Below are 23,482 nucleotides of genomic sequence, written 5' to 3' on the forward strand. Positions count from 1 at the left end.
AAAGTCGATACAGGGATTTGAAAATTAAATGAAATCATTGATGGTCTGGTTTATCTCCAGGGATGGGGGGAATGGAAGTCCATGCAATACTTGTTAAACTAACACACTTATGATGTAAGATTGTCACAGAGCCCAGAGGAGGGGATCCTTCACCCAGATTTGTAGAAAAAGAGCCAGAATGGCTTCCTGATAGAATAAGGCCCTGAGCAGAGATGTGAAGGAATTGGCTGGAGCAGAGCTAGTGTGGGAGTTGGAATGGACTTAGAAGGAGATGAGAGCAAGAAGCTGCCCTATAAGACCCTCTTTGGGTAGTTTGGTGACAACACTCTCTTGGATGGAGCCCAAGGACAGCTAGCCTTCCTTCATTCTAAATTCCTCCCCACAGAGGATAAGATTATGGTGCTTCCTTTACCTTAAACTACCCCACAAATGATCTCAACTTGTTTGTGTTTTTAATTGTAAGACAGCCTCTAGTTTTTAGCAGCTAATTAAGAAGGAACCCTGCATTGTCATGAGAAGAATTTTTAAGCCAGGGAGCACATGAATGTAAATGTTTTTTGTTATTTAGATCATGGAGTGGCACTGTTAGAAAGATTGGAGGCTGGAGAAGACTTGTGAGTGTATAAATGAATGTCAGCTTATTTTAGGCAGTTGTAAAGATTTCCCCATGAGACCTTTACTCTTCCCAGAAGGTGGGTGGGAGGGACTAGAAATGTCTAAGGAAAACTTTCTGGAGGCTGTTCAGGATGGGGTTTTCAGGTGGATAAGTCCCACCACTCCACTGCCCCACAAAGCCTTCAAAGGAAAGTGAAGAGGTCAGGGAGGAAAGCCAGGGATGTTCATGGGGGCGATGGTGTGTGTTTTGTTTTTTGTTTTTCTTTTTGTTTTTACTTCAAATGGATGCCTTAAATAGTTGAACTCCTTTGATGAAAAAGCTAATGTGTTGAATTGACTTTACCATTCTACAATGGAGGGCAGGGTGCCCTGGGTGCGGAACCACTGGAGGGAGCCTGAGCCCCACCTCCCTTAGTGCCTCCTTGAGTTCCCCAGGAGAGGACCCGGGGTGGAATGGGCTGGGCCCCAAAGCAGGCTGAGGTTGCAGAGAAGCTCTGTCTGAAAAGTAGGAGTGGTTCGGGCCTGGCGACACAGACCTAGGAACCCCGTGCTGACAGAGCCGCCACGTTCATAAGGCGTCTTCAGTCACTACTGACAGCGAGAGCGCCAAGGACCAGCCCGCATATTCCGGGGAGAGTTTATATGGAAAAGCAACACCCTCAGACCCGCAGGGTGAGCCATTTAGTAAGTGAAAGACAGTGTCGTGTACCTGCTTCCCAGGATTATGTGGAGCTCAAACTGTGGAACGGACATGAAGTCACCGTACAGTGTGCGACACCAAGTTAATGCCGTCATTCTTGACTGTAACTGGGCGGGAACTCTACATGGTACCTTGTAGGTAGTGAGAATAATGGATGTTTGTGGGTAACTCATGGCTAACGGAGGGCTTCGGTGGATGTTTGCTCCTTTGCTATTCCCAGCAACCTTGGAAGGTAAGGGGAGTTTCCCGTTTCCAAATAAGGGAACTGCAGGTCAGCCATCCACACAGCCAGTGAATGGCATTTCTGGTGTGTAAATCTAGGTATTGTCCAGGTTGCTGTTCAAAGTGAGGCACCCAGACCCACAGCCTTAGCTCTCTGCACTCTCTTCCTCTTCTGTAAGCCTAAAGTTATTTCAAAATAATCAGTTTAAAACAAGAGTCAAGGCGCACCTGACTGCTCTGTCGTAGAGCACATGCCTCTTGGTCTCTGGTTTGTCAGTTTGAGGCCACACCTCCCAGCACAGGGTGGAGAGCAGAAGAAAGGAGGGAATGGAGAGGAAATTTAAGAAGCTAGGTAACTTTTCATATCCACCGGCTTCTGCAGCTTTTAGTGAAATTGACAGAACACTGGAATCACCAACTCTCCCTGCACACCGTGTGCTCTGTCACATTCTGAAGCAGTGGTGCTTGACCTTGGCTGAACATCAGAATCCCCTGGGGAGTCTTATAAAATCCTGATGGCTGAGTTCTCCTGCAAGATTCTGATTTAATTGGTTTGCTCGTGACCTGGGCAACAGTACTTTTACAAGCTCCGAGATGATTTTGTGTGCAGGCCAGGGTCAGAACCATTGTTCTAAAAAGACTTCAAGTGACTTTGGAGGTGCATCATTTCCTTAGGCTAACTCTGATAATGATGGGCCAGTTTTTGCTCCATTTATCCAGCAGGTGATGTCTCGCAGCAGGGCAACTTTTCAGAATATCTAGTTCACCGTGGGAAGGGGTGCCTAGAAAACTGAGCGCTCCGTTGCGTGCGAGCAGCAGGCTGGTTTGGCTGCTGCTTATCTCCTTGGCAGTTTCAGTGCTGTTATCAGAGTCAGACAGTATGGACATATTTCTGCATCAGTATTTGTTGGTGTTCATGAAAGTTGGAATACCACAGTACTTTAGGAAAAGTACTAACCTGAGGCCGCACAACTCAGTCTTTCAATTCTGTCACTAGCGCAGAAGTTCCTTGAGCCTGGTGCTTTGTATTGTTTTGTGCACTGTTGAATCCCCAGTGTCTAAACTTGGGGTAAGATAGTAGGTATTCAGTACATGTTGAGTAAACGAATGAATAATTAAGAGTGGATTATAATGTGCCCTGTGGGAAAGGGGAACCTTCACACTGGTGGAAGCCCAGCCTCTCCCTGCCACCCTCCCCCTCGGGATCTCCAACAGGGAGAGGTGACGGTCCAGCTTACAGGTCCCCCAGCCTCGAGGAGAATCTTTTGTCTCTTGGCTGAGATCGTCCTAATTGTCATCTTCTCAAATTGCCCCTTACACTCACATCCTACCATCACAACAACTGAGACTGAGAATAAATGTTCCGTTTAATTGTATCCTCTGCCCCGGTCATCTCCCAGGCAGTGGTAGGGATAGTATTCTATCACCAGCTGTGTGACCTTGGAAAATTCACTTAACCTCTCTGAGCATCAGTTTTCTCATCTGTCAAGTGAAGCTGCTACCTACCTCACAAGTTGGTTGTGAGAGTTACGTGAGTGAATGTATTTTAAATGTTTAGCACCACGTTTGGCCCACAATTGGCCCTTCCTAAAGATTACTTCTGCTCTGCGTTTCCCTTCACTTGAACAGCAATAGAGGAAGGCACAGATTCACTTCATTCTCATTATTCGTGGTCCTGCAAACCCTGAGTTAGTGAGCACTGAATCATTGCTCTGAGGGGCAGCACAGTTAGGTCCCTCCTCACCTATCTGTCAACCAGTCAGTACATCACTTTACTTTATGTGTGTGTTTCCTTAAAGACAACTTATTTAACATATGCATCGTTGATCTGTTCACATTGAGCTCATGGCCAACAACCCGTAACTGCTGCCTGGATGAAGCTTATCTAACACACATTTCCCCCATGAGACACACAGCCTTTTCTTGCTTGGAAGACTAGGGAGCACTTCAGCAGTACACCTGAGGACCATTTTAAATGGAAATCACTGGCAGGGATGAAAAAAAAAAAGCCAAAAAATGCAGCAATAATCGACTGTGAAGGGGATTCTTGTTTACAGTAGGAGAGCTGAAACAAGGCAGTTTGGCCTTCTTTGACCTCAGCTGGGACCCCCCTTTTTTTTTTGCCACTCTGCTTGTCCAAGAACATTGGATTTGGGGGTTACAAATTTTAGTGAGCGGGTAGCTCCACAGGTACGGAATCCATGGGGAATAAGGATCCACTGTTGGAAGTAGATCCGGGACAAGCGTTAGGGAACCACGGGGTTCCGGAGGGCAGAGCGCATGTTGGGTTGTGCTTCCTAGGTAGGCCCCGAAGCTAGAACAGTTAAGGGCACAGAGCAGGTTCTTAGTAGATAACTGTTGGGCTCTTGATCCAATTGAATAAACACGTGTCCTATACCTATGTCGGCCGTCCCTGTGACAAGCATCTGTTTTTACCCTGCACTCATCTGCTAGCAGGGTTCCCATTCCACAGCTGTTAGAAGGATAGATTTTACTGACTTTTTATAGGGACAGCAGGAGGGTCCCTCCCATTTCTCTCTCCAGCCTTCCCACCACCTAGAGTCTGCTGTGCGACTTTTCCCTCACACCAGCCAGGCTGGCAGGCACCATTCTTCGCCTTCTCAGAAACCAGCCCTCCCTCTCTGTCTAGATGTACATTCAGCAATTAGGCTCTGTCCTGGCTTCTCCGGGTTAACCCATCACTTCGCTCAGGAAACGAAGTGTCATTAGAAGTAGAAAATTCTGATTCCCTATGAATCATGTCAAGTATCTTTTCATAAATTCTGTGCTAGGTGCCATAATATGGAAATTTGCAGTGATGAGAAAGATCGTGCCCCTTCTCTAAGGAGCCTGCAGACCTGTGGTGCGACGGTCTGTGAAGTACAGGAAGGCAGAAGAGGCAGTGAGACCCGTATGAACGAGCCCTTGGAGGAGTCCAGTCAATAAAAACGTGTAGCAACAAAGAATATACACACAACCTCCCAGTCAATTATTTTTAATCATTAGAAGCCTACACTTTCAGGGGCGCCTGGGTGGCGCAGTCGTTAAAGCGTCTGCCTTCGGCTCAGGGCGTGATCCCGGCGTTCCGGGATCGAGTCCCACATCAGGCTCCTCCGCTGGGAGCCTGCTTCTTCCTCTCTCACTCGCCTGCTGTGTTCCCTCTCTTTCTGGCTATCTCTCTGTCACATAAATAAATAAAATCTTTAAAAAAAAAAAAAAAGAAGCCTACACTTTCAATGTAATTTCTACTAAAAGGGGAAAAAATGAACAAAGGTACATTCACATTTGTAGTGCATGGATACATTATAATTACAGACTTCATGAGCTTATAAATAATGTAAGTATGGCTAGACGTGTAGTATACAAATGACTTAGTTATTACCTTGCCCAAAGTGACATCCTGGAGTGGAGACAAATGAATTTTAATTTTGTTTGCTCAGAAGTGAGCTAAGGTTTCTTTGGTAAACACTAAGAAAAAAGTAGTAAATTCATTTTGTTCTCCCTAGTTCCCTGACGAATGTTATAAAAGTAAAAATTTTAAGTAGCCACAAATAACTTCCTGAGGTCATGAGGATCGTGTTTTGCCCTTAGTGACCCATTGTCAGGCATTTAGCTTTTTGGACAAACTAGTGGGTTTTACATTCTAGACTTACTTATCCTTGTTAATTCATTTCAGCTTGTGTGCAGTTCATGGGAATGTGAGATCATTTAATTTTGGTTTCAATTAAGATCTTTTTCGTTACTGGAGAAATGCATAAACATCGTGGAAAGTTGTAGAATTCACTGACATCAAAGACCATCATTGTTAATTTTTTAATAGTGCCCATTCCATATTTTATTGTATTTCATTCTAGTGTTTTTCTAGGCATTTATTATATAATTACTTAAATGGTGTCATTCATGTTTTTTGAGCGTTCCTCAAGAGAGGGATTATTTAGAATTATGTTTTTAGTAATGCATCATGATTATTGGTAAAGGAATTTGCAACTTGGTGCTCCTTTTTAGGGGGGGAAGACTTTCAGTTACACGAGCCAAACAACTTACTAAATCGGTAAAATCCCCTCCCTGAGCCCACCCTCCCCTATACGGCCAGGCAGAATGACCTAAAGCCAGTGGGCCCTGACTTTGTAGGCTACGCCTCAGCCACAGGAAGAGCTGGCATTCAGAACGTATTTCACTGCTGGTGTGCTTGGCAAGAATCAATAGGCCCTGTCTTGGAGTGGCTGCGTGTGCCCATAGCACCCCAATCCTGGTCCAAGGAAGCAATCTCCCCACTCAGTCGACAACTCCTTTCATCCAGCGCTTGTATCCTCTGCCTACTCACAGGTGTGAGTTTATTTGCTTACGCATTTTTACTGCCACCAGGCCTTCACCTGTTTCAAATGATAAGGTTTCTAACTGCCCACTTCTCTCCCCAATTCATGCCAGAGACCTAATGTGCCCTGATATTACATACTGTTATCATCACCCCTTATCGACTGACTGACTGTCATCATCCATGAGTCCAGAAAGCCTCCTTTATAAATGAAGCACCGTCAGTTCTGCTTCCACAGGGAAATATTTCACTGGCAGAAATATGCGAGACAGCCAGGAAGGACCCACTTAGCCGCATGTGACTCATGGGAAAATGGAGACAGCTGAGCCCCTGGACAATTCATGTTTGCTTTAATTCATCTACTTAATAAAATAACAAATTTGGAAATACTTAAAATAATGTTGCAGCGGACCAGCACCCGTGAGAGAGCAGCCTGAGATTGTGAGCCAGGGTTGCGTGACCAGACTGAAACAGAGCTCCGTTGTGCTCACTGGAACCAGACCGAGACTGGGAGCTCCGGGAGCATGCGGGGGTGGCTGGTGGCTGGCGGTATTAGAAACACAAAGGACAGAGATGCGCGGGCCCTGGAAGTGAGGGCTGCGACGCTGGGTGTGGGGCGCACATCCCGGGACACTGCAGGGTTAAGCAGCACCAACAGATACAGAGTTAAAGTGGCCAGAACATCAGTGGAGAACGGTCTGCTATCCCTCTGTTCTGAGACAGAGGCTGAGATGCGGCTGCTGCTGCTCTGACTCTCAGAAGAGGCACAGCAAACCGCCAGGGAGGTCGCCAGAGAACAAAAGCCTGGAAATACTGGCTTACAATGTGCCCATCCCCATCCCCCCTTGCAGGGGACACGGAAACTCTACCCAAACAGGGTTGCCTGAGTATCGGTGTGGCAGGCCCCTCCTCCAGAAGGCAGGCTGAAAAATCAAGAAGCCCACATCCCTAAGATCCCTATAAAACAAGGGCACACGGCCTGGGTCCCAGTCAATAATTTGGGCTCTGGACAACCCTGCAACCTCTCCTCATCAGAATGACGAGAAGGAGAACCCCCCCGCCCCCAGCAAAGAAAAGACAATGAGTCTGTGGCCTCTGCCACAGAACTAATGGGTATGGATATAACCAAATTATCAGAAATGGAGTTCAGAATAACAATGGTCAAGATGATGTGTAGACTTGAAAAAAGTATTAATGAAAATGTTAATGAGAATATAGAATCTCTAAGGGCAGAAATGAGAGCGAATCTGGCAGAAATTAAAAATTCTATGAGCCAAATGCAGTGAAAACTAGAGGCTCTGACGGCCAGGGTGAATGAGGCAGAAGAACGTATCAGCGAATTGGAGGATGGGTTAGCAGAAGAGAAAGCTAGAATAGAATCTGGACTCAAAAAAATCCATGCTCAGGAATGTAGGTTATGGGAGATTACTGACTCAATGAAACATTGCAATGTCAGAATCATTGGCATCCCCGAGGGGGTGGAGAAAAACAGAGGTCTAGAAGAGATATTTGAAGAAATTGTAGATGAAAACTTCCCTAATCTAGCAAAGGAAACAAGCATTCGTGTCCGAGAGGCAGAGAGGACACCCTCCCAAGCTCAACCACGACAAACCTACACCATGTCACGTCATAGTGCAATTCGCAAATATTAGATCCAAGGATACAGAAATGAAAGCAGCCAGGGCAAAGAAATTTCTCACGTACCAAGGCAAAGGTATCAGAATTATGTCAGACCTGTCTACACAGACCTAGAATGAGAGAAAGGGTTGGGGGGCATTTTTAAAGCTCTTTCAGAGAAAAACATGCAGCCAAGGATCCTTTATCCAGCAAGGCTGTCATTTAGAATTGATGGAGAGATAAAGACCTTCCAGAATCGCCAGTCATTAAACAGTTTTGTAACCACGAAACCAGCCCTACAGGAGATATTAAGGGGGGTTCTATAAAAGTAAAAAGGCCCCAAGAGTGATACAGAACAGAAAGTCACAATCGATAGAAACAAAGACTTTACTGGCAACATGACATCATTAAAATCATATCTCTCAATAATCGGTCTCAATGTAAATGGCCCAAATGCTCCCATAAATACCACAGGGTTGCAGATTAGATAAAAAGACATGACCCATCCATTTGCTGTCTACAAGACACTCATTTTGAACCTAAAGATACATCCAGACTGAAAGTAAAAGGATGAAATACCATCTTTCATGCCAATGGACCTCAAAAGAAAGCTGGGGTAGCAATTCTCATATCAGACAGATTGGATATTAAACTAAAGACTATAGTTAGAGATACAGAAGGGCACTATATTATTTTTAAAGGATGTATCCAACAAGTGGATATGACAATTATAAATATCTATACCCCCAACAGGGGACCAGCAAGATACACAAGCCAACTCTTAACCAGAATAAAGAGACATATAAATAAAAATATGTTAATAGTAGGGGACCTCAACACTCCACTATCAGCAATAGACAGAGCACAGAACAGAAAACAACAAGAAACAAGAGCTCTGAATCCCATACTCGACGAGTTGGACCACATAGATATATATAGAACACTACACCCCAGAACCAAAGAATACTCATTCTATTCTAATGCCCATGTAACATTCTCAAGAATAGACCATGTTCTGGGTCACAAAAGAGGTCTCAACCGATACCAAAAGACTGAAATTATTCCCTGCATATTCTCAGACCACAACGCTCTGAAATTGGAACTCAACCACAAGGAAAAATTTGGAAGAACTCAAACACTTGGAGACTAAGAACCATCCTGCTCAAGAATGATTTGATAAACCAGGAAATCAAAAATCAATTTAAACAATTTATGGAGACCAACAAGAATAAAAGCACAATGGTCCAAAACCTATGGGATACGGCAAAGGCAGTCCTAAGGGGAAAATACACAGCCATCCAAGCCTCACTCAAAAGAACAGAAAAATCTAAAATGCAGTTTTTATATTCTCACCTCAAGAAGCTGGAACAGCAACAGAGGAACAGGCCTAATCCATGCACGAGAGAGCAGTTGATCAAGATTAGAGCAGAGATCAATGAATTAGAAACCAGGAGCACAGTAGAGCAGATCAACAGAACTAGAAGCTGGTTCTTTGAAGAGTAAATAAAATTGGCAAACTACTGGCAAGACTTATCCAAAAGAATAGAGAAAGGACCCAAATTAATAAAATTATGAATGAAAAGGGAGAGGTCACAACCAACACCAATGAAATTGGAAGGATTATTATAAACTTTTATCAACAGCTTTATGGCAATAAATTAAGCAATCTGGAAGAGATGGAGGACTTCCTGGAAACCTATAAACTACTAAGGCTGAAACAGTAAGAAATTGAATCTTTAAACAGGCCAATTAATTATGAAGAGATTGAAACAGTGATAAACAACCTTCCAAAAAACAAAACCAGGACCGGACGGTTTTCCCGGGGAATTCTACCAACCATTCAAAGATGAAATAATACCTATTCTCCTAAAGCTATTTCAAAAAATGGAAACAGAAGGAAAGCTACCAAACTCATTATATGAGACCAATATTACCTTGTTCCCCAAACCTGGCAAAGACCCCATCAAAAAGGAGAATTACAGACCAATTTCCCTAATGAATATGGATGCCAAAATTCTCAACAAGATCCAGGCTAATAGAATCCAGCAGTACATTAAAAGGATTATCCATCATGACCAAGTGGGATTCATCCCTGAGATGCAAGGGTGGTTCAACATTCGCAAATCGATCAGTGTCATAGATTTTATCCAGAAGGAAAAAGCCAAAAATCATATGATCCTCTCAAATAGGTGCAGAAAAAGCATATGACAAAATACAGCATCCTTTCCTGATTAAAACTCTTCAGAGTGTAGGGATAGAGGGTGCATTCCTCAATTTCATAAAAACCATCTATGAAAAGCCTACAGCAAATATCATTCTCAATGGGGAAAAGCTGGAAGCCTTTCCCTTAAGATCAGGAACACGACAAGGATGCCCACTCTCGCCATTATTATTCAACATAGTACTAGACATCCTTGCAACAGCAATCAGACAACAAAAAGGATAAAAGGTATCCAAATCGGCAAAGAAGAAGTCAAACTGTCTCTCTTCGCAGATGACATGATACTCTATATGGAAAACCCAAAAGACTCCACCCCCAAACTCCTAGAACTTATAGAGCAATTCAGTAATGTGGCGGGATACAAAATCAATGCTCAGAAATCAGTTGCATTTCTATACACAAACAATGAGACTGAAGAAAGAGAAATTAGGGCATCCATCCCATTTAAAATAGCACCAAAAATCATACATTATGTTGGAATTAACCAGAGACATAAAGGACCTATATTCTAGAAACTATAAATCACTCTTGAAAGACATTGAAAAAGACACAAAAGATGGAAAAATATTCCATGCTCATGGATCGGAAGAATAAACATAGTTAAAATGTCCATGCTACCCAGAGCAATCTACTTTCAGTGCTATCCCGATCAAAATACCAATGACATTTTTCAAAGAACTGGAACAAATAGCCCTTAAATTTGTGTGGAACCAGAAAAGGCCCCGAATCGCCAAGGAATTGTTGAAAAGGAAAAACAAAGCTGGGGGCATCACAATGCCGGATTTCAAGTTGTACTACAAAGCTGTGATCACAAAGACAGCATGGTACTGGCACAAAAACAGATACATAGACCAATGGAACAGAATAGAGAACCCAGAAATGGACCCTCGGCTCTTTGGGCAACTAATTTTTGACAAAGCAGGAAAAAACATCTGGTGGAAAAAAGACAGTCTCTTCAATAAATGGTTCTGGGAAAATTGGGCAGCTACATGCAAAAGAATGAAACTTGACCACTATCTTACACCATACACAAAGATAAACTCCCAATGGATGAAAGACCTCAATGTGAGACAGGAATCCATCAAAATCATAGAGGAGAACATAGGCAGTAACCTCTATGACATCAGTCACAGCAACCTTTTTTCATGACACATCCCCAAAGGCAAGAGAAACAAAAGATAAAATGAACTTGTGGGACTTCATCAAGATAAAAAGCTTCTGCACAGCCAAGAAAACAGTAAAAAAAAAACCTCAGAGGCAGCCCAGGGAATGGGAGAATATATTTGCAAATGACACTACAGATAAAAGACTGGTATCCAAGATCTACAAAGAACTTCTCAAACTCAATACACGAGAAGCAAATAAACAAATCATAAAATGGGCAGAAGATATGAACAGACACTTTTCCAATGAAGACATACAAATGGCTAACAGACACATGAAAAAATGTTCAAAATCATTAGCCATCAGGGAAATTCAAATAAAAACCACACTAGGATACCACCTTACACCAGTTAAAATGGCAAAAATTGACAAGCCAAGAAACAATTGCTGGAGAGGATGTGGAGAAAGGGGGTCCCTCCTACATTGTTGGTGGGAATGCAAGTTGGTACAGCCACTCTGGAAAAGAGTGTGGAGGTCCCTTAAATAGTTAAAAATTGAGCTACCCTATGATCCAGCAATTGCACTGCTGGGTATTTACCCCAAAGATACAGACGTAGTGAAGAGAAGGGCCATATGCACCCCAATGTTCATAGCAGCTTTGTCCATAATAGCTAAATCGTGGAAGGAGCCGAAATGCCCTTCAACAGATGACTGGATTAAGAATCTGGTCCATATATACAATGTAATATTACTCAGCTATCAAAAGGAATGATTTCTCAACATTTGCTGCAGCATGGACGGCACTGGAGGAGATAATGCTAAGTGAAATAAGTCAAGCAGAGAAAGACAATTATGATATGGTTTCTCTCACCTATGGAGCATAAGAAGTAGGACTAACATAATATAATTAAAAAAAACATTAAAAAGTAATGAATGTTGCTGTTAACAGTCCCTTCTTACTGTTAACTAGGACTGCTTCATTTTAGTACCGGGGTGTCTGTGTTCTGTGTGGGGCATGGGGAAGCACATCTCCACCTCACGGAGAAGGGCTTGTGGCCTTAGAGTTTGGCTTTGACTCGGTTGGCACTGGGGAGCCTTTAAAGGTTGAGAGAAGTGAGCGACAGGAGCAAAATGCTGTATGAGGAGGACGAACCTGTTGGTGGCTGTGCAGGCGAGCTGACAGGGAGCCCCAGGGGCCACATGACTCCAGGCTGATGGGCAATGATTTGGCCATGAATTCATGGGTTCCCTGGAGCTCTGACACTGGCCACAAGAAGGGTGGGCTGGTATGTTTGGGCGGTGCTTCATCATTCGTTCTATTCCCTCTGAGAGCTTCATAACAGCCTGCCCTGGGAGCGTGGTGCCCTGTGCATGGGACTGCATGTGAAAAGTAGTGGGGCCCAGCCCCTCTTCAGATTGCTGGTGGGGCACTGGCTAGAACAGGGCAGGTTTTGCTTGCAGTTGCTCACACATAGGGGAACTGAACGCTGGCTAGCTCGAGCTTAGCTGGTCTGAAACGCCAGCACTCAGGGCTAGGCAGAGGGTGGGTGGGCGGGCTGGCTCCCACCTCTGGGTCAGGTGATTTTCTGAATGGAGAGACTGAGGATGCTTCTACTCAGTGCAAGGATTCGCTTTCCTCCTCTAGGTGAGAACCTGACTTCTCTTAGCTCTCTGTGCAAGTATGGTTTGTAGTATCACTCTTTTTTTAAACTCTCGATGAGCTGACATTCCTGAACGATGCCCTGTGTGTAGTTTCCCCATCTCATCTCATCATGCAGGTGGGCCTTCTTCCTTTGTCTGGGCTTTGAATGGCTGTTGTTGGAGCTCTAAGCCCAGAGCCCCTGCAGGTCTCAGGGGCACCCAGGAGAGTGGTCATAATGCACATCTTCCCTCCCTGCAGGCATTTGTGCTTTGACGTTGCTCCCAACCAGCATGGGCACAGGAAGCACGGGCATCTTTGTCCTCCCTCTGAGGGACACAGCCCTCTCTTCTTGCCATGTTTCAGACTCTTCCTGCATGCTCACATGACTGTAACACCGTGGGGAAAGGACCCCGTGCTTCTGGAATGCAGTGGGTCTTTTCCTGATGTTTCCAGATCCTGCCGTATACGTACTCCCACGCCCATCCCCTGGTCACTCGACAGAGCTTCTTAGGCTTGTGACAGCCTCTGAGTCTTCACTGGGAGGCACTGCTCACCCTGACCTTCCTTTGTTTGAGGGGCAAGCCTGAGCCCCAGGGCAGATCAGGGGAGACCCTTGTTGACCACAGCGTTGGGATACTGTCCCTTGGGCATGGCTGTGACACTCGACGGGTGTCAGGAGGGCTGCACGTGCAGGGGAGGCAGCTGGCCCCATGCATGCCATGTGCTCACACTGTGTGGGTCCAGCCCTGCTCCTCGGGAGCATCCTGGTCAACCACCCCACAGCTGAACAAAGGGAAACCAGCTTGTAAATTCTGTCTCTGAATCAATGTTCCCGCCCAAGACAGGACGTACATAAGAGAGGATTTAGACGTGTGGTTGGGAAGAACCAGGGTGTGGGGGCGGGGGACCTTGTCTGGAGCAGGGGCGGAATAAACCAGATAAAAAATGAGCTGATTAGAAGGTGAGGCATTAGGAAGAAAAATGGCAACAACGGGGGCCATGAATAATTTAGGGAGACGATGATGGAGAGCAAGGGTTTGTGAGCTGTCTGCACACACACACGTTCACTCACATCTGCCCAGAAACATCTGTGAGCCACAAGTTCCCCACTATAAGATTATAATCTGTAACATTGTCTGTGCTGACTGCCTCGGGGGCGGTTGCGAGAGAAGACGAGGTCGAGGCCTGGAAAGCCCTGAGCTCCTACGACACACCGTGACTCTTGGTGACTTGCGGCCTAGCCCGGAAGGGGGTACGAACATCTGTGACAGCAGAGCGAGAATGACCAACGAAGCCAGCCTCGCTTGGGTGTGGCCACACCCCGGCTGTGCACAAGGTCGGTGTGACAGGCGTGCTTCAACGACTGCCAGCACAGAGACTCAGAGGGATCCTCCATCGACATGAAAAGAGGTTTTACTGGGATCTACATGGTGGGACTGCAGCAGAGGAGTTAGGGTTCCACTGTCTGTAGTGGTGGTCTCTCCAGCTGTAAGAAACAGACCCAGAGTAACAGCTGAAACACAGTGCAGGGGTGTTTTTATTTTCTCCCATCAAGAGCGGGCCTTGGGCTGCATGGGGTGTTAGTGGCAGCTCCGTGGTCCCCAGAGGGTCAGGCTTCTTTTTGCTTTGCCATCTTTAGAGTTTGCCTTGGGGCTGCAAGCTGGCTCCTGGGATGCCAGCTGTCATGTCCACATTCTAGAAGGAAGAAGGCACAGGGTTACATCTTGTGGCCAACTATGCAAGTAACACTAGTCTTTGAAGAACATTCTTAGAAGTTCCTTCTGCTGCCGACTTATGCTTAGAATTCATGGAATATCTCTGTACAGGAAAGCCTGGAAAGGTGCTCTTTCAGCTCTATACATTTCCATCCGTTGCTAAGAAAGGAAGGGGGGGCAGACAGTCGAAGGCAGCTAGCAGTTTCTGCCTTGCTTTCTACAGCAAATCCTGCTGAGGAGTGAAACCCAGAGGATATGCAATTTCTAGACTAAAATCATGTGACCTTCTGTGTCATGGCTGGCTGCATGCAGAGGGCCTCATGATCCTTCAGAATTGCCCACATCAGAATTAGCAGACATGAGCCCCACAGCTCCGAGGGCCATTGGCCTCAAGGCCTCAACTTGTGGTCTGTTTGGGCACCAGCTGAAGGTGCTTGTGGCCACTGGGTCCCCTTTCTGTGGGCTTGGGGTGCTCCATGGCTGCTAGTGTCGCGTATCGAGAAAGCCTGTAAGAGTGAGCTGGTCCTTGCAGCTGGAAAGAGAATAATTTAAATGCCTGTGTATTACAGGGGAAGAGAATAACTCATAAAATTATTTGTCAGTCTAATTTGGAAAATTTTCGGAATGTATAGGCACATAATTCTGGAGTCTGTCAGGACACCGTGGGAACAGCAAGAAGCACCTGGGCTTCAGGAAGAATAAAGCTGCCAGCCAGCCCACCTGATTTTTCCTCCTCCTTTCGGCCAAGCGGCAAGCCTGATCCATTAGGGGAAATGAGATGGAATTTGTCCTGACTTTAATAAGCTCTTTGGATTTAGGTCCTCTTGAGAAAGCATCACAACGCCAGGGAGAGCTGGTGTGGCTCCCGCCACCGTGAGGCGGTGTGTGACATGGTGGCTGGTCATTCTCAAAGATCACTCAGGAACGTCCTAGCCTCAGCCTGGGGGCTAGCCAAGCACGTGCGGGCAGCCCTTGCTGACACCCACAGGAGACATGTGTGACGGGCAAGCATTGTCCGCAGGGGCAGGGAGCGCCCACCTGCTGCTGGGCACACAGGTTGGCTCTCGAGTGTATTTCCTTCACAGAAGCTCCCAGAATTGATGATGAGCAAGTCATCTGTACCTTGAGTTCAACATAATGTGCTATTGATCCCTGAAGTAATTTTGAACCTACTCTTCACCTGTCACATGGCCCATTCTTCTTTTCAACCCCATTTATTATTGAGATCTATTAAAACGACTGGTTTGTCTACTTGGGTTCTTTGCATTGTCAGCATGGGGTAACTTGGACATGTGGGGATTATTTAATATAAACTTTCTCACACACACACACCCCCGCTCTTCATACTCCGCCTGCCCATCCACTGTTCTGCCATTATCCTGTCTGCCAATTCCATTGACTAGATTTTCTTTCTTTTTCTTTTTTTTTTTTTTAATGATTTTTTATTATATTATGTTAGTCACCATACAGTACATCCCCGGTTTCCGATGTAAGGCTCAATGATTCATTAGTTCTGTATAACACCCAGTGCACCATGCAATACGTGCCCTCTTTACTACCCATCACCGGTCTATCCCATTCCCCCACCCCCCTCCCCTCTGAAGTCCTCAGTTTGTTTCTCATAGTCCATAGTCTCTCATGTTTCATTCCCCCTTCTGATTACCCCCCCTTTCTTTATCCCTTTCTTCCCCTACTGATCATCCTAGTTCTTATGTTCCATAGATGAGAGAAATCATATGATAGTTGTCTTTCTCTGCTTGACTTATTTCACTTAGCATTATCTCCTCCAGTGCCGTCCATGTTGTAGCAAATGTTGAGAACTCGTTCTTTCTGATAGCTGAGTAATATTCCATCGTATATATGGACCACAACTTCTTAATCCAGTCATCTGTTGAAGGGCATCTCGGCTCCTTCCACGATTTAGCTATTGTGGACATTGCTGCTATGAACATTGGGGCGCATATGGCCCTTCTCTTCACTACGTCTGTATCTTTGGGGTAAATACCCAGTAGTGCAATGGCTGGATCATAGGGTAGCTCAATTTTTAACTTTTTAAGGGACCTCCACACGGTTTTCCAGAGTGGCTGTACCAACTTGCATTCCCACCAACAATGTAGGAGGGATCCCCTTTCTCCACATCCTCTCCAACAATTGTTGTTTCTTGCCTTGTCTATTTTTGCCATTCTAACTGGCGTAAGGTGGTATCTCAGTGTGGTTTTGATTTGAATTTCCTTGATGGCTAATGATTTTGAACATTTTTTCATGTGTCTGTTAGCCATTTGTATGTCTTCATTGGAAAAGTGTCTGTTCATATCTTCTGCCCATTTTTTGATTTGTTTATTTGTTTCTCGTGTATTGAGTTTGAGAAGTTCTTTGTAGATCTTGGATACCAGTCCTTTATCTGTAGTGCCATTGACTAGATTTTCTTAGCCGTGCCTCCAAGACCCTTTCTGCTCTAGGCCTTTTAAAATGTGACATATTAACTTACAAATCGAGCAGCAAAACTGTAAGTCCCAGCCATGTGAACGTTCCAAGGGGGTGAGAGGAAAGGTCCCTCCTGCCACAGGAGTTGCGGCCCAAAATCCGGCTCATGTGGAATCAGCTCGTCAGATTTCCATCATGATTTCCCAAAATGAAATGGAAAATAACTTAAATTGACTCAGGAATTTCTTTCAAAACGCTCTGGCAATCAATATGCTTTCAGTTGCGAGTGGAAAAAAGCCATAATGTGTAACTTCTGCATAACTTAAATGCCCATTTTTCTTACTGCCAATGTTGACGTCAGCAACTTTCCTGTCATTTAGGAGAAGGAGAGTACTATAGTCATTTGAAGCAACAAGGGGTCCAAATCTAATGCTGAGGCAGTGTTTGGCCTCCGAGTTCATGTTTTGTTAAAAACGGTTCAACTTCCCATGAGAGACCCGTGCAGACACAGTGTGACTGCGAGGTTCTCAGGGGAGCCTGAGCATGGAATCCTGTGGGAGCATGAGTGTGAGAGATGACCACTAGATCCTAAAATATGCTCGTGTAGATGAGCGAACTTCCATCTGTTTCTTAACTGTGGTCACAAAGATGCAGATGCTGGTGTTTCTTTAAAGGGTCTAAAGACAAATGATAGTATAAATCATCATTTTGAACACAATAAGGTTTTAATTTTTTCTGGTTTTACTTCTTTATCATTTTTTTCCTGTAACATATTTTTGTGCTATAATGATTTATTCTGGTTTCAGAACATTACCTTCTAATGAAAAAGAAATATTTCATATTTAAAGAGAGATGGGAAAAACGTTGGGTTATCCACATTTCTGAAACATTAGTAAAAGCTCCTAAATGTTCACTTGGGCTTTGAAAGGTTTTCTAAAGTAAGGATTATAAACGAACACTCGGTTGGCAAGCTCCATTCTCATTTCCTCTTAGGAAGTTGTCAATGTGGCATAAATAACATTGCACGAAAGATCTGTTTCTCAATCCTTAAGACGTCCTAGACCTCGGGCTGCACCTACAGAATAGGATAATGTTGCAGATTCTCCCAGAACAGCTACAACATTAATTAAGAAGTGCACAAAATGATGTGGGATGTTCCATCAGGAATGGGCTCAATTCAGTCTTTTAGAATTTTCAGGAAAGGAGAAGAAAGGATAGGAAGCTAGCAGTTTGGAGGAAGCCACCCTGTAAGAGGTTTTGTTATTCTCTGCTATGCACGCACATGCTATGCCTCACCTTGGTCATACCCTCGGCAGTCTTGAGAGAGAAGCTTCACTGCTCCTATTCCACAGAGATAAATGGGAGCTCTAAGAGGTAACGAACTTACCCAAAGTCACATAGCTGGAAAAGGCTGGAATTTGTGTTTTTTTCAATCTGCATGTATCAAACATGGACAGAAATTACTTCCAGATTTTCAGCGCAGGTTGGATATAGAATGGAAAAGAAGCAAGATCTCATCTTAACTTCTGTTCACATGGTAGGTGGATTTGCAGGAGTCTGTGGACATTTTGGACTACAGTCTACAATAGGACATCTATTTGACATTGAAACCCAGCACACACACACACACACACACACACACAAAAACACAGAGCTGAATCAAAAGGTTCATAGGGATCTGGTGGGGAAAGTATGGGACAAGGGGGCTAAGAGAAGGGTGACGCCACTGGGTTCTGGCCCAGTTGTGTGGGACTGAGGGTGCATGGGGGGGGGTGCAGGGGGCCCGCGTGGGGTCTTGGAGGGGAGAGGAGCCTGGCTTGGCTGAAGGGTCTTTCTGCATTCATCTGTAGGAAAGCACAACGGAGCCCCTTTACATGTGTAGATGGGGTGGGGAGGGAGGTGGGGAGGGACAGATGTTACGAGCATCCCCCCTTATAGCTCTTCATTATGTGGATGTTTTCCTCTATTTCGTTTATTTGAAGAAGAGGCCAGCACAGCACCTCTGTTCCAGGCACAGCCATGTCCAAATGAATATCAGATTTCATTTCTCGGAGGATGTTTATTAAAAAATACAAAGTGGCAAAAGAAGGCAACTCCTTCCAAAGAAGAGAGTTAAGACTCCTGCTTGAATTCCTCACTTACGAAACACACACGCACGCGCGCACACACACACACACACACACACACACACACACACACGTTGCCAGTTAAGCAAGCCAACAGACATAGTGGGGACACCTCCCATTAAGCTCTGTGGCCAGGAAACAGAACCTTAAGTGCATTTTTGCACCCCATTAGGTGAAAAGAGAAATTGGAAATTTCTTTTTTGGAAATTGAGAAAACTGGAAGCAATGTCATCTTTTTAGAATTTTCTAACAGAGTCACAATTTTTTGGTAGCTGGGGAGCCTATCGATGCTGTTCAGAGCATGCACTGTGTTATGGAAAGGTTGAAGGAGGGCAGATGGCTTGGACCGGCCAGTGCTGGAGGCACCCGCCCCCCCCCCCCCACCTGTGCTCTCTCGCTGAGGGCACCTCCCGTGGCTCCACATCTTGCAGGCCTCCTTTTCCAAAGCTCCAAGTGATAAGAACTTGGGAGTGGGGCAGGGAGGGCGGGCAACACAGTAAAGAGGAAACAGAATATAAATTTTAAGACTAGATATTGCCAGCTGATTCCAGCAGAGCTAGAGGACAGCAGATATGGACAGGAATCCAAGAAGCAGAGACACTAAGAGTATAAAAGGAGCAAAAAACTTTCTTTGCTGCTCTATCGATCAAGAAAAGAACAAGTCCGTTCAAAAATCCATCAGAATGTCTTTCTGGAAACTCAAACCCAGAGGAATATGAGCTGGATTCAACAACCATTCTATTTTACCATCTCCCTGACTCAGAGAGTGGCCCTTGTCAGTGTTTGAGCTTATCCATAAAATGTCTTTTGAAAGTTTCACCCAGATGAGTATATTTGCTGAGGCTGTTTCCATCTTTGCTTCCTTTTTTGTTTTTGTTTTTGTTTTTTTAAAGATTTTTTTTTTATTTGAGAGAGAGTGAGAGAGCATGAGAGGCAGGAGGGTCAGAGGGAAAAGCAGACTCCCCGGTGAACAGGGAGCCTGATGTGGTATTCCGTCCTGGGATCCTGGGACTCCCGTATCATGACCTGAGCCAAAGGCAGTGGCTTAACCAACTGAGCCACCCAGGCGCCCTGCTTCCCTTTTTTTTTTTTTTTTAATGTTTTTTTATTATATCATGTTAGTCACGATACAGTACATCCCTGGTTTCTGACGTAAAGTTCGATGATTCATTACTTGCATATAACACCCAGTGCACCATGCAATATGTGCCCTCCTTACTACCCATCACCAGCCTACCCCATTCCCCCACCCCCACCCCGAAGCCCTCAGTTTGTTTCCCAGAGTCCACAGTCTCTCATCCTGCTTCCTTTTTTAATTAGGAGTTGCGTTAGGGAGCTTGGTCTGAGTGGCGCTGAGCAGCGGGTACTGAATCCGCCGTCTGCAAGTGAGGCTGGCAGTCTCCAGAACAGGTGAGGCTTCCCTGCGGGGATGCCCTGAGCTCTGCTCTCGGGCAGGACAACCAACACCCTTGTCTTCATGCTCTCCTACTTTAAGCTTGCAATACTGCATGTGGTATGATTAAAAAGATCTTGGTGTAGCACATTCAGGGCCTGCCCAGGGGAGTCATGAGGCCGGGGCAGCTCAGGGGGGAGCCTGGTGTCCCTGCCGGGCATGTGGCCTGAGCTTCCTCAGTCTGTGCTGAGTGAGTGGGTCCCTTGGCTCCTCTCTGTTCTCCTCCTGTTCCTCCTTTGTCACTGATTCTGCCCCTGCTTGTTCTCAGTAGAGTAGGTCAGGGAGAAGGAGGTGTGTATAAATTTCCCACTGCCTGTTTTTGGTTCTCGGCATGGCCGGGATGCAGCTGAGTAAAACAATTTACATGCTTAGACCTAGGAGGCCTTTTGCACCTCAAAGTCCCTTGCCTCTTCTGAGTTTTTGCTGGCATTTCCTTCGAGTTTGGCCTGCAGGCCCCAGCCTGAGCTCCCACTTCCCTTCCCTGGTTAGAACTGTCCACGCACATCTGACCCAAGGAGAAGGGGGCCCTCGTGTTAACTGGTGACTTTAGTTTTCATTGCAAGAACCAGGAGCTGTGGGACACCTGAGTTTCATGGAGATTCTGGACACATCGCTCAAGGTCAGCTTGTAAGAGCCCCTGGAGAAAAATGGCATCATTACAGGTTAGTATCCCTGTCTTTGGAAAAAGGAAAAACAATCTCACCCCAACAAGGGAGATGGGCATTGCTGTAAACAGCCCAGCTGGCTGGGGGACGGGCACCGGGAGCCTCTCAGGGAAGCGGACACGTCTGCCTGGCTGTCGGCAGAGAGCAGAGAGCTCAGTCACCACACCCGGCACTGACCCCTGCCCAAACCTGGGCCTCACAGCGCAGCCCGTGTGTCCTGGCTCCCACACCCTTTGTGCTCCACCCAGTGTCCCCTGGGGACTCGAAGAGAGGACAGCCAGGCTGCCAGGCAGACTGCTCACAGGCTGCAGGTGTCTGTTGTGGGGCTTCGATGATTTTTTTTTAGAACAGAAGAGTTTTAACCTGAAAGGTGGAAGCTTAATTTAAATCTTGGCTTCAAAATAAAAAAAATCTGGGTTGCTTCGGCCTTAGAGGAAGGTGGGAGCCTTACCTTATCTCCCAGACCCTCCATTTCTTCGTGGGCCTGCAGGGAGGAGGCACCAGGGCCACAGCCTCCAGCGGCCCCTTCCATTTCCTGAGCATTACTTGAAATGTCAAGCCAGCCACTCATGTTTCCACAGCTCAGCCACTCAGTCTGGGACACAGTCTGTGGCAGGCGCTCTCTGGGACTCTGCCTGCAGCACCTTCTGCCATGCCTGGGGCTTCTGCCTCCGTCCTCTCAACCTGCATCCTGCGGCTTCAGGGATGTGTGTTCCTGATGTTCCTGGTGGGATCGGGCTCTGCCCACCTTCTTGAATGTGGGATCGGAGTGAACGCCACCACCTTAATTTCCGTAATTTCCCTCATTGGTCTTCATGCTGTACCTGCTCCCATATCACAGAAACCACCAGAAACTCAGCTTTGTAAAGACAGGCTGTGTCCACAGACAGGCTGTGTCCACAGACAGGCGTATAGCACCCCCTCACCCTGAACTTCGGAACAGCTCAAGCTTAAGCTCCCCATTGTCCCCCAGGGACAAAGGCGGGAGGTGCCCAGCATCACTGCGTCGCGGTGCTGTGTCTGGGGCTCCAGGCCCTGTCCTGGGTGCCCGAGGGCATAGCCTGGGGACTGCGTTCCTCCCCTAAACTCTTCTCTCCCATTAGTCAGGGAATTTCCTGGTGCCAACCCCTCCTGCTTCTTGTCTCAAAACCACACATAGTTGCCTGTGCTGGGCCAGAGCCCCCTGCAGACCACCCCTACAGACCCCAGAGGGCACCTCTGCTCTGAAGCCTCCTGTGCCCCTCACTTCTAACCAGAGTGCATGTATGGGTCTGGTTCTGCCCTCAGAGCTAATGCTTTGAGATACTCACTGTCAGTAACAATGTAGCTCCAGGAAAGGGGAGAAGGCACTACTGAAACTGCAGTGCAGGAACCAGGTAGCTCATTCTCCAGTCTCTTGGCACGGGATCGCCTGTGAGAGGCCTCCTGTCTCCCAGAGCAGAAGAACCGAACACGGTGCGGGGTGGGCAGAGAAGGGAGCCCGTTCAGTTTAACTTTAAGCCATACAGAGGGAGGAAAAAGCAAGCCAGGCAGTGCTAGGGAAAACAAAAAAGCTGAAACACCAAAAGTGCATAGAGGGAGGCTGCCCTTGGAAGCAAAGACTGTCAGCAGATGCCTTGGGGACCGGTCAGGCCCGTGGCTGGAATGAGAGCTGCGCTCACCATTGATTTCGGAGGCAGAGTGTCCACGGCTGCCTGTTTGGCCCGCGGACTTCACGAGGGTCAAGCCTCAGAACCCTGGCTAGGCCTGGGTAGACGTATGCACATGGAGACTTCCTTCCTTCAGATACACGTGTGGTCCTTGGTGAACACAACACACACCTCTTTCCTGGTGTAAAGCTTTGGGGAAGCCACAGGCACACGTCCTCACCGAGCAGGGCCAGCATATCCCAGATGAGCGGTGGTTGCCAATATTCCATCTATGAGCCTCTGTTCTCGCCAGCTAATAGGGCTTAATGAACTCCTTTTTGTATTTTATTTCAACAAATCCATGTCATTAAAGCCCCAGTCTCCGTCGAGCTTGGCCTTTTCACGGCTGTCGCTGGGGTCCTGGGCTGGCAACACCACCGTGACCTCAGAGCTGGGGGCGATGTTCTGCAGTCCCTCCCAGCAGCGGCACGGTCCCCGTCCCCATCTCGCTCTGTCTGGCCCATGCTGTCGCCTTTGCTATGCATGCTATGAAGTGTGCCCAGCATCCCAGGAGCTCTGGGAAGGCTGCGGAGGAAGAGGGCCTACGGGAGCTGAACTCAGTGGCTGTTGTCTCCTGGGCCTCACTACTCATTCTTCCAGCCACCTCCCCGGTGACCCCTGGCCTCGGTGCAGCCTTCTCTCTGCCCCCACAGACAGGCCAGCACCCACCATGGATGGGCTCTGGGTGGGGCATGATGGCAGCAACACAGAGTCTATCCCAGACTGCAGGCTGAGTATCTCACCGGGGAGCACAAGAAAAGCTGGGTCTGTGGGCAAACCCAGCCTCCGAAAACCACGGACTGTCCTTCCAGAGCCTCCTTCTTACTGCAGCTGCCCTTGGAATGGCTGTGGGGCGGATGACAGCGGTCCAGTGTGGTCCTCCGCATGGGGCACCAGGTGGTCCAGACACCTGGGGGAGCCGTAACTTAGCAGCCATGATGCACAGTGAGCAGCCCCGGGCCTCTCTGTCAGTTC

The 23,482-nt window shown here is 46.7% G+C and overlaps 1 protein-coding gene across 1 annotated transcript in view; it reads left to right on the plus strand.

Annotated features, from left to right (window-relative positions):
- LOC113249954 (uncharacterized) overlaps nt 1-23,482 on the plus strand; it is an 89,280-nt gene that overhangs the window by 15,745 nt on the left and 50,053 nt on the right. Inside the window, exon 3 of the mRNA XM_057305558.1 lies at nt 20,022-20,816. The gene's annotated coding sequence lies outside the window, so the exon portion shown is untranslated. The remainder of the gene's footprint in view (nt 1-20,021; nt 20,817-23,482) is intronic.

The sequence above is a fragment of the Ursus arctos genome, unplaced genomic scaffold (assembly GCF_023065955.2).
Source record: "Ursus arctos isolate Adak ecotype North America unplaced genomic scaffold, UrsArc2.0 scaffold_33, whole genome shotgun sequence".
NCBI classification, from domain to species: Eukaryota; Metazoa; Chordata; class Mammalia; order Carnivora; family Ursidae; genus Ursus; species Ursus arctos.